Source organism: Benincasa hispida, chromosome 12 (assembly GCF_027475165.1).
Source record: "Benincasa hispida cultivar pf3 chromosome 12, pf3_genome.v1.1, whole genome shotgun sequence".
Classification (NCBI taxonomy): domain Eukaryota; kingdom Viridiplantae; phylum Streptophyta; class Magnoliopsida; order Cucurbitales; family Cucurbitaceae; genus Benincasa; species Benincasa hispida.
In genome coordinates, this window is record NC_143489.1 from 69,101,007 (window position 1) to 69,111,791 (window position 10,785).

General features: G+C 37.6%; 1 long non-coding RNA gene across 1 annotated transcript; it reads right to left on the reverse strand.

The window, feature by feature from the left end:
* Positions 1 to 291: 291 nt before the first annotated feature.
* Positions 292 to 1,913, reverse strand: LOC120068220 (uncharacterized). The gene is made up of 4 exons (XR_005479129.2): positions 1,395 to 1,913; positions 1,229 to 1,300; positions 991 to 1,088; positions 292 to 542 (listed from the first exon to the last, which is right to left on the reverse strand). It is a non-coding gene; the product is annotated as an uncharacterized LOC120068220 (long non-coding RNA).
* Between the last annotated feature and the right edge of the window lie 8,872 nt (positions 1,914 to 10,785).

Genomic DNA, 10,785 nt, shown 5'->3' on the forward strand with positions numbered 1-10,785 from the left:
AAGGGATCAAATCATGACGTAGTTCAAGTTTTTTTTTTGTTTTTTTTTGTTTTTTTTAACTAGACTAAACTTGAAGTTTCTTTCAAGCCACCTACGTACCCTTTATAATGACAGAGATCAAGTCGTAACGTATTTCATACAAAGATTTTTTGGGTCGTTCTTATTTTAAGCTCATGTAGGCTAGGAGTGTAACGACCCGACCCCCTAGGACTTAGGTTAGGCCGTTACTAAAATAAAAGCGTGTATAGGTTGAAATGACGCTCAGTTATGTTGAAATAAATGCTAAATAGATAAGAGAAGTTCAAAAGCCATTTATTAAATGCAATTGTTAAAATAATAATAGGGTACCCATGATTCATAAAGACTATTAAAAGTATTAAAAAAAACAATCCTTCATAATAAGTTTCAAACAGCAAAACTAAATATTAAGGGAAAAATAAGGACTCTACATTTCATGATGCGGATGCAGAAGCGTAAAAACTAGTCCCAGTAGCTCGATCACGAATTCCGCTGCGCCATCACCGGTGTATCTCTACCCTTACCTGAAACATCGACATAAGAAAGAATGAGTATGAAATACTCAATAAGTAGCACCACCACTGAGGTCAGGCTAGGCATTTATGTCCTCTAGATACCCGCATATGGCATATAAATACATGAAACAGACAAGAGACTGAGTCATATCCTATTGTAGTTAAGTATGCCCACAAAACTAGTGAATACCGAATTAAACACAAAACTGGTGAATCCTGGAGGAAACACAAAACTGGTGAATCCCGAAGGAAACACAAACTGGTGAATCCCGAAGGAAACACAAACTGGTGAGTCCTGAAGGAAGCACAAACTGGTGAATCCCGAAGGAAACACAAAACTTTGATTCAGGTCATACTATCAATCAACATGCTAACAATTTACCAAGTCATACACTCACCATGCTAGCATACAACTAAAGCCTGACCCGTGGGCAGTTCCAGTGATAAGATTACTTACCCAAAATTATGTCTAAGCGACGAGAAAAATAATCTTCCTCCTAGTTTAGATGAATCTTGAATCAGGACCAAAGTGTGTTGGTCCGAACGCACCCCATGCTACAAAATCAATATAACCCAACAACTCTAGTCACAAATCCAACTTGAACATAATTTGAATCCAAAATTAATAACTTATTTTTTCACAAGTACACTTAACCCAAAAGACAACCAACCGAACTACTCACCCAAAAACTTACCAAATTTGAACAATTTTTATCGGAAATAGTCTCAAACTCAAAGCAATGTCTCAAAATCTCCAATCTTTGAATCTATAGTCCAAACATAAAGAGATTAACAACTTTAACCCGAAACCAAATGGGATAATCAAACCCCCCAAAGAAAAAGCCAAAACTCAACTCTTACCCAAATTATTCAAGAATCCAACGAGACCCAAATGACAGCGGCAGCGATGGTCGTGACCGAAAGAAAAAAAAATGGCACAACTGGACGGATGAAGCTGGTCGGACCATTGCAAAACAGTGTAGACGCAGGCGGTACCTTGGCTACAACAGTGGTGAAACAGAGACAGGGCTGGAGTCGACGGTTGTAGCAACAGCTACGTTTCGATCGGCAGCTAGGCGAGCGTGGAAAGGCGGCCGAAAGCTAAAGTCATAAACGACGATTGAAGCGCTGATCTAGTCTTGGCAAGGGTGGCGCGCTACTGAAGAGAAATGACGACTGAGTGGGTTCCAGTTGGGCAAAATGGCGAGGGGCTGAGCTTTTGCAGCGACGTGACGAGAGTGGGTTGGGTCGGCTGAAGAGGCGAGGTAGCTGGCTCGCGGAGGACGAGCGACGGAGAGTGGTGGCTGAGCGACGGCTCGAATCGGGGAAGAACACTTAGGGCTGCTACACGTGAAAGGAGAGGGGAAGGGAAAGGGAAAGAAAAAGAAAAAGAAAAAGAAAAGAAAATAATTGAATTGAATAAAATAAAATAGTAGATTTTATTTTTTTATTTTCTTAATCCACATTATTTCTTTAAAATTCCTCCCTTTCCAAAATGGAATTAATTTCTGCCATCAATTTCCAACGTCAATAATTAAATTCCTGCAATTACCCTTAAAGTCCAAAATTCCAAAAATGCCCTCCAACTAATAACAATTACTGAAATTTCAAATAATAAAGTTGCTGAAATTACATTATTACTAAAAAATGTGTGAGGTGTTACATTCTTCCCTCCTCAAAGAACTTTCGTCCTCGAAAGTTAAAACACTCTGGGTGTTACATTCTTCTCTCCTTAAGGTACTTTTGCCCTCGAAAGTTCATTCTTGAAAAAAGCTCTAGGTACTGAGTTTTCATCTCATCCTTTCGCTCCCAGGTGGCTTCCCTGAACTGGTGGTCCTGCCACATAACTTTCACAAAAGCAATTTCCCAGCGGTGCAATATCTTAACTTCTCTAGCAAGGATCTCTATGGGCTTTTCCTCGTAGCTCAAGTTATCATTCAATCACAAGGGCTCGTAGTCGACTACGTGGGACGGATCTGTCACATAATTCTTTAGCATCGAAACATGAAATACATTATGAACTGAAGACAATGTTGGGGGCAAAGCCAAACGGTAAACTACGGGGCCAATTTACTCTAAGACCTCGAAAGGCCCAATGAACCTCAAACTCAGATTCCCTTTCCTGCCAAACCTCATAATACCTTTCATAGGTACCACTTTTAAGAACACTTTCACACCCGTCTCAAATTCCAAGTCCTTACGTCTTACATCGGCATAGTTTTTCTATCTGCTCTGAGATTTGCATACGAGCCTTGATCTTCTGTAATGCCTCAATCGTGGTCTGCACCAATTCAGGTCCTAACAACTTCCTCTCACCAACCTCACCCTGACATACTGAAGACTTGCAATTTTTTCCATATAGGGCCTAAAATGGCAATGTGCCAGTGGATGGCTGATAGCTATTATTATATGTGAATTCCATTAAATACAGATGAGAGTTCCAACTCCCTGAAAACTCTAGTGCACAAGCGCACAACATATCTTCCAATATCTGATTCAGACGTTCTATTTGACCATCAGTCTATGGGTGAAACAAAATTGTACCAAAATCTAATCGAGTACCCAATGCTAACCGAAGACTCTTAAAAAAAAAACTAGATACAAAACGAGGGTCATCGTTTGACATAGCTAAAACTAGTACCAAAAGAGGTGTAACAACCCCTTCCAAAAATAACTATGAAACTTAAGATGTTGAAAATCAACAACACTTCTACACATCCGAGCCGAGAACTGTGAAAACGGTCATGAAGTTATGAAAGTCTTATATACTAAAAACATATATCTGAGCCTACCATGTCACAAGGAAAATATGTGTAGTGAAGAAACTGGTCGTACTATATGATGCGTCATCTAAAGATACGTACCAGAACAAATCTAGTCAACTGAAAACTGCTTCTACCCTAGAATCGTCAACTGTGATGTATTTCCTAGGGTGTACATGTCTGAGAATATCTCTATCTAATTAAGTCTCACATTCATGAGAAACTCATTCTGAGGCTCTATGCTGTCATGAGTTATAAGACTTGCTTGAGCCATCCTCATATTATTCTTTAGGCTTGAAACAATCACATATCATTACTTAGACCTCGCTGCGAACGAGTCCAGAATTCCCCCCCAAAAATGAGGTTTTGAAGTCCCTGGATGCTAAAGCATAAGTCAATTGATAACACATTTTTATAACCTCGTAATAACCGTAATTGATCCTTGAAGTCATTTTATTTTATTTTAATGATAAAACCTTCTTGATTCATAAGTCCTAGCTTGGATTACTCATACTCCCTAAAGCTAGTTAACTCAATGCCCATGCAAGAGAATACATACTATCTTGTAATGCTCCAAACCCACTTTTAGTAACTTCTTACTATCAACTCAACTTTATTGCTAAGTCTATCCCTTATACCAACGGTTATATTGGAAGATCCAACTTACTTACTTTTATGCATATACCATTATTGTCTACCTCGAGTTGGATTATTTTCTTTTCTCAATCAAATTGATGTTCTTGCTAGTTCATATTTTCAACACTTGCACACAAAGTCAAAATCCCTTAAATCTTACTAATGCTCTCAATGTTTTATGTCAACTAATGAAGCCTCAATATACCATATCAATAGTTCTCGAATACTGTTACTAGTAACTCCATTTTAACTCATCCCTTCTCAACCTTCTATTTCGATAACAGATTCTTGTGTTAAAACAAAGTCCCATACCAATCACCTATATAAGCTATCTTTCCATCTAACACATATTGTCCTAAAGTTCCACATGATAATGAGGTATTCTTCTTTTACACCAAAACAAATACCTTGTAACCCCTCTTATCAAGCCTTCAAACCATACTTAACTAGGAGTTTCAGACATATTAAATTTCTTTCTCTTACCAAAAGAGTAAACTTTCTTGGATACTTTTATCTCATTCACACTTATCTCTGATAAAACCACTAAATTCGAGACACCTTTTTTTTTCCACTTTCCACGTGGAACATAATCTCTTTACTAAATTATATTTTACTTAACTCCTCCATAAATCTTATCTCTCTCACTAAGAATTTCCATCTTGTAGAATTCCTCTTTGCCAATTTGCATACGTTTAAACTCCAAAAGACTTTTGTTTCTTCAAATCTGTCTAACTTGGATCTCCTTAACACAATAGGGCTCTGGGTTTAGTCTAGGTATACTAAAATAATCCTTCAACCTAAACAAATAACACCTTGCTTTAACCCCTTTAAGTCCAAGATCATGTCCAACTAGTTTAGCTTCCTTTAATGACATCTACCTAACTAGATAATCCAAAAGATTTATTTATATAATTACACATACTTTACCTAGTTCATTAAGTCGTAGTATTACCCAAATGATTATGACTTATGAATCCTTTCTAAAATTCCTCTCAAAATGTTGGGTTTTTTTTTTTTTAATATATATATATATCCAAAACCTTTAATAAATCTATAGACTATTCTTCTTTTCCTCCTTATTCATAAAACAACTTTTAATCTTATACTTGAGCACTGGCCTGTGTATTTATATTACCACCGATTGCACTATCCAACACAAAACATAACATTAGTCCTTGATCAATTCTTGTCTCGAAAATTTTATTATTTGGCTTAAATATTTAAATACCTTCATTCCTAAATTGTCATAACTCTAATAGTTTCATCAACCTTTAACATTGCTGAACTGAGGTAAATATTTGTTCGTTTTTAACATAATTTCCATGAGATTAACTAGTGCCAAATGACCTCATAATTTATTTTATTTTCCTTCTTTTTTAGTGTCGTACCTGATAATCCTCTTATAATAACTTCTAACGAGTCACTGTCCTAACATTATAACATAACTAGTGCATTCAAGCTAAATAAATATTTTAATGCACCACTATCATAAAACTTGTAATTGATAGGACATACCTGGCGATGACGAGGAATCCGTTTATGGGCCACAAGGACAATCTAGACTTACGTAGTAAGTAAGTCTACAGAATCCAAAACATGGGCTCTGATACCAACTGTAACGACCCGACCCCCTAGGGCTTAGGTTAGGCCGTTACTAAAATAAATGCGTACATAGGATTTGAAATGACGCTCGGTTATGTTGAAATAAATGCTAAATAGATAATAGAAGTTCAAAAGCCATTTATTAAATGCAATTATTAAAACAATAATAGGGTACCCATGATTCGTAAAGACTATTAAAAGTATTAAAGAATAAAACAATTCTTCATAATAAGTTTCAAACAGTAAAACTAAATATTATGGGAAAAATAAGGACTCTAAATTTCATGATGCGGAAGCGTAAAAACTAGTCCCAGTGGCTCGATCACGAATTCCGCTGTGCCATCACTGGTGTATCTCTACCCTTACCTGAAACATCAATATAAGAAAGAATGAGTATGAAATACTCAGTAAGTAGCCCCACCGCTGGGATCAGGCTAGGCATCTATGTCCTCTAGATACCTGCATATGGCACATAAATACATGAAACAGACAAGAGACTGAGTCCTATCCTATTGTAGTTAAGTATGCCCACAAAACTGGTGAATCCCGAAGGAAACACAAAACTGCAAAACAGTGTAGACGCAGGCGGTACCTTGGCTACAACAATAGTGAAACAGAGACAGGGAAATTTTTGCTTGCCGTTATGAGCGTTGGAATCCCTGTTGGGCGAATTTCCTCTTTTCATTTGGCATGCATCCTCGTTCAGAAGTTGAGCTTTTGGCAGCACGATTTACTTTCATGAGTAAGGCCGACTCGAGGGTAAGGGCATACTCTTTGTGTCGGATGGCAGTAACAATGCCTCGAATGCCTTCTCTTAATCCCCAAATAAACCTTTCCACCTTCTTCTCTTCTGTGTCTACTAGCGAGGGACAAAGTGGGACAAGCGATCAAATTTTCATTCATACTCTGCCATCGACATGTTCTCTTGACGAAGATTAAGAAATTCCACTTCCTTTTGACATCTCACTGTCAAAGGGAAATACTTGTTGTAAAAAGCCTGATTGAATTGTTGCCATGAGACTGTACCTTTGATTGTTCTTTGTGTGGATTTCCACCAGAACTTTGCATCACCTCTTAACATGAATGTGGCACAATTTACTTTGTGGTCTTCTAGGATGTTCGTGTGGTGGAAACTAGTTCTATTTCTATCCAATTCAATGTTATAGTTGGATGCACAGATGATTCATCAAATATTGAAGGATGGAATGTCTTGTATTCTCAAATAATTTTTTTTAACTCATACATATGTTTACTAAATTATTTACTAAATAACTTGCTTGAAAATTCCACTTACCAGCGTATTTGGCGTACTTATGGGCATCACTTAACAGGCCGAACCATCAAACACCATGACTCTTCTAATGCAATAGAGCCTATTTGGCCCAAACGCTCTGATACGAAAACTGTAACGACCGGATCCTTACACATTATGATCCAACCGCTACGACATGCATACTTAGACTTTTCTATCATGAGCAAAACTAACCCATCTGATGATTAGCGGGTCATGCAGTCAGTAGGGATAGAGTCACGTCCAACATCAACCATTAGCATAAACGTAATATTGGACTAGAGGGGTACAACCATACATACCCTGTTAGTCCCTAGCATAAACATAATGTAAGATTAAGCTTGGAGGGGTGCAACGATACATGCCCTGCAAGTCCTGGAAGCATAAATTTCTCCGCCCTGATAGGAAGATGAGGACTTAAGTGGAAACTAACCCATATGATGATTAGCGGGTCATGCAGTCAGTAGGGCCAGCGCATCCAACATCAACCATTAACATAAACGTAAGATTAGACTGGAAGCATAACTTACACCTAATTAAAACTTGATTTTAACGTAATCGTGAACAAATATAATGCATGGGGTCCCTTGTAGAGAAATGTGTTCTAAACATGTAATGCAATATAACAATTAACATAACCATGCAACATAATAAAGGTACACTACTATAGAACACTTAAACAGAGGGTGAGATAAACTACTTACTGTGATCTAGTTATTCCTTATTATTCTTTATGATTTGATCAGTAGATCTTTCCCTTTTTAAACTAGAAGGAAATTTCGGCAGCACCTTACCCGAGCTTTTCTCTTTTAGCTTCACAGAACTTTCTCACTCACACTTACTCTTTCACATGATTCTTTGTTACTGAGATTTGTTTGAGAATCGGTTAAATCTTCGGCAAAGGGTTCTATTTATAGTAGTTTTCAGCTCTTCTCAGTGTGACAAATCATCCTACAGGTGGCTTTTTTAAAATTACTTAGGGTTTAAGGATTCCTCTCAATAAGACACCTAATCTTGGCTAACGTTTGCCCTTACGTCATCCTTCTTTGTCTGTATTCAATTTTAGGGTTTTTCTATGTATAATCTATAAGATCGTGACCAAATTCAACGAATAATCCATGCTTCTGTCCAAATCTCGCTCTCTTTGTTCTCAGAATTTCGCTCTCTCCAGTTTTCTCACTGGTTTGGCTCTTGCGACTCTTGCTGTCACTGTCGCTGGTCTCGCTCTCACTCTCGCTCCCGCTCTCTTCTACTGTCTTGCTAAGAATCTCGCTCTCTTTACTCTCGCTCTCTCCAATGTTCTCTCCAATCTTGCTAGTTTTCATGCGTGGTTGCCTTCACTGCTTATGGAATCCACTTCCTCTTTTTAACTCTTTCAAATTTTAAGAGTATATAGGCAATTAATTCACTCCAATTCTTCCAATGAGTAATGTCCAAACAAAAGTTATCTACTGCCCGTTGTCTCCTGAATTAGCTAGCGTCCAACTTCCATTTAATCCTCCCTGATTCTGCTCCCTTATTCATTATTTTTGGATAATGAATAAATTTCCAATTAATCCAATAAATTTCCAATTTCCAATTATTCATTTTTTTTCCTTCTAAATTTCCACCCCTTTAAATAAAATTTCGTCCTACTTAATATTTGACATTTAATTTCCTGTATGCGTACAAATCTGGGTCGTTACATTCTTCCCCCCTTAAGAACCTTCGTCCTCAAAAGTTTCTTGGTTCTTAAAAAGATAAGGGTATTTGTCTTTCATCTCTTCTTCTCGTTCCCATGTAGCTTCTTCCACTTGCTAATTTCTCCAGAGAACCTTGACTAAACTTATTTCCCAATTACGAAGCGACTTCTTCTCTCTTACTAGGATGCAAACCGGAGTCTCCTCATATTCCGAGTTTTGACTTATTTGTAGAGGTTCATAATTTACTACATACTTGACTAAACTTATTTCCCAATTACGAAGCGACTTCTTCTCTCTTGCTAGGATGCAAGCCGGAGTCTCCTCATATTCTGAGTTTTGACTTATTTGTAGAGGTTCATAATTTACTACATATGATGGGTCAGACACGTATTTCCGAAGCATCGATATATGAAAGACATTATGTATTGTAGAAAAGGTGGGTGGTAATGCTAATCGATAAGCTACTTGGCCAATACGTTTTAATATTTCAAATGGTCCAATAAAGCGAGGGCTAAGCTTGCCTTTTCATTCGAAATGCATAGTGCCTTTCATTGGTGCTACTTTTAGAAATATGTGATCTCCCACTTTGAATTCCAATTCTTTTCATCGATTATCAGCATAACTCTTCTATCTGCTTTGGGCTGTTCGCATTTTTTCTCGAATTAACTTGATTGACTCTAATGTTTGTTGTACCAATTTAGGCCCTAATAGTGCTCGCCCCCCGATTTCATCCCAGTGTATAGGGGATCTGCATTTCTTTCCGTACAAGGCTTCGGAGGGAGCCATACCAATTGTCGCCTGATAACTATTATTATAAGCAAATTCTATAAGGTGTATTTGCAAATTCCATGCTCCAGTAAAATTCAAAGCACATGCCCTCAACATGTCCTCTAGGATTTGATTAACTCGTTCTGTTTGGCCATCAGTTTGTGGATGGAAGGCTGCACTGAAATTTAGTTATGTACCCATTGCTTTCTACAAACTTTTCCAAAATTTGGACAAATTGAGGGTCTCGATCTGAAACAATTGATATTGGGACTCCATGTAACTGGATGACTTCTTTTAAGTACATTTGAGCTACTGCTTCCGTAGTGTGAGTAGTCTTGTACGGTAGGAAGTGGGCAGATTTTGTGAGTCGATCACAATCACCCAAACGGGAGTCCTGAGATGAAGTCCATAGAAATATGCTCCCATTTCCATTCTGGAATACTTAGAGGCTGAAGGAGTCCTTGTGGTCGTTGCCGTAGAGCTTGCACCTGTTGACAAACTAAACATTTACTTACATAGTCAGCTATATCCTTTTTCATGTTACACCACCAGTAATGTGCTTTCAAGTCTCGATACATTTTGGTACTCCCAAAATGTATTGAAAAGCAGGATTCATGAGCTTCCTTCAGTAGTTCTTTCTTGATTTCTTCATCATATGGTACACATAGACGCCCACGGTAGAGGAGTGCAGAGTCTAGGGCTGTAGAGAATTAATTGGTTTCTCCATTTTCTAATTGCAGTTGTTTGTTTAGGTGTTTATCTATTTGTTATGCATCAATTATCCTTTGCCTTAATGCAGGTCTTACAATTAACTATGCTATTCAAGTTGTGAAGGTGTTTGGTATTAGTGAGATCTCAGCTCTTTCCAGGTCATCCATTATGTATTTGGAGATGGTACTTAGAGTTGTTGTATGAGCTGACTTTCTACTTAAGAGCATCAGCAACAATGTTAGCTTTTCCTGGATGATAGAGGATCTCACAGTCATAGTCTTTGACTAATTCTAACCATCTTCGCGACTTTATATTTAACTCTTTCTGGGTAAAAAAGTACTTAAGGCTTTTATGATCTGTATAAATTTGGATCTTTTCCCCATATAAGTAATGTCTCTATATCTTTAAGGCAAAGACTACGGCAGCTAACTCCAAGTCATGAACGACATAATTTTGTTCATAAGGTTTTAGTTGTCTTAAAACATATGCTATTACCTTTCCGTGTTGCATCAATACACAACCAAGCCCCTTCTTCGATGCGTCACTGTATACAGTTAAACCCCCTGATCCGTCAGGTATGGTCAGAATAGAGGTTGTGGTCAACTTTTCTTTTTGTTTCTGGAAGCTTTGAACATATGCTTGATTCCAAAAAAAAAAAAAAAGAATTATTCTTCTTAGTAAGGTTAGTTAAGGGTAATGCTATACTTGATAAGTTTTTTCACAAATCGCCTATAATATCCTGCTAATCCAAGGAAGCTTCGCACCTTGCTGACTTGTTGTTGGGCAAGGCCAGTTGATAA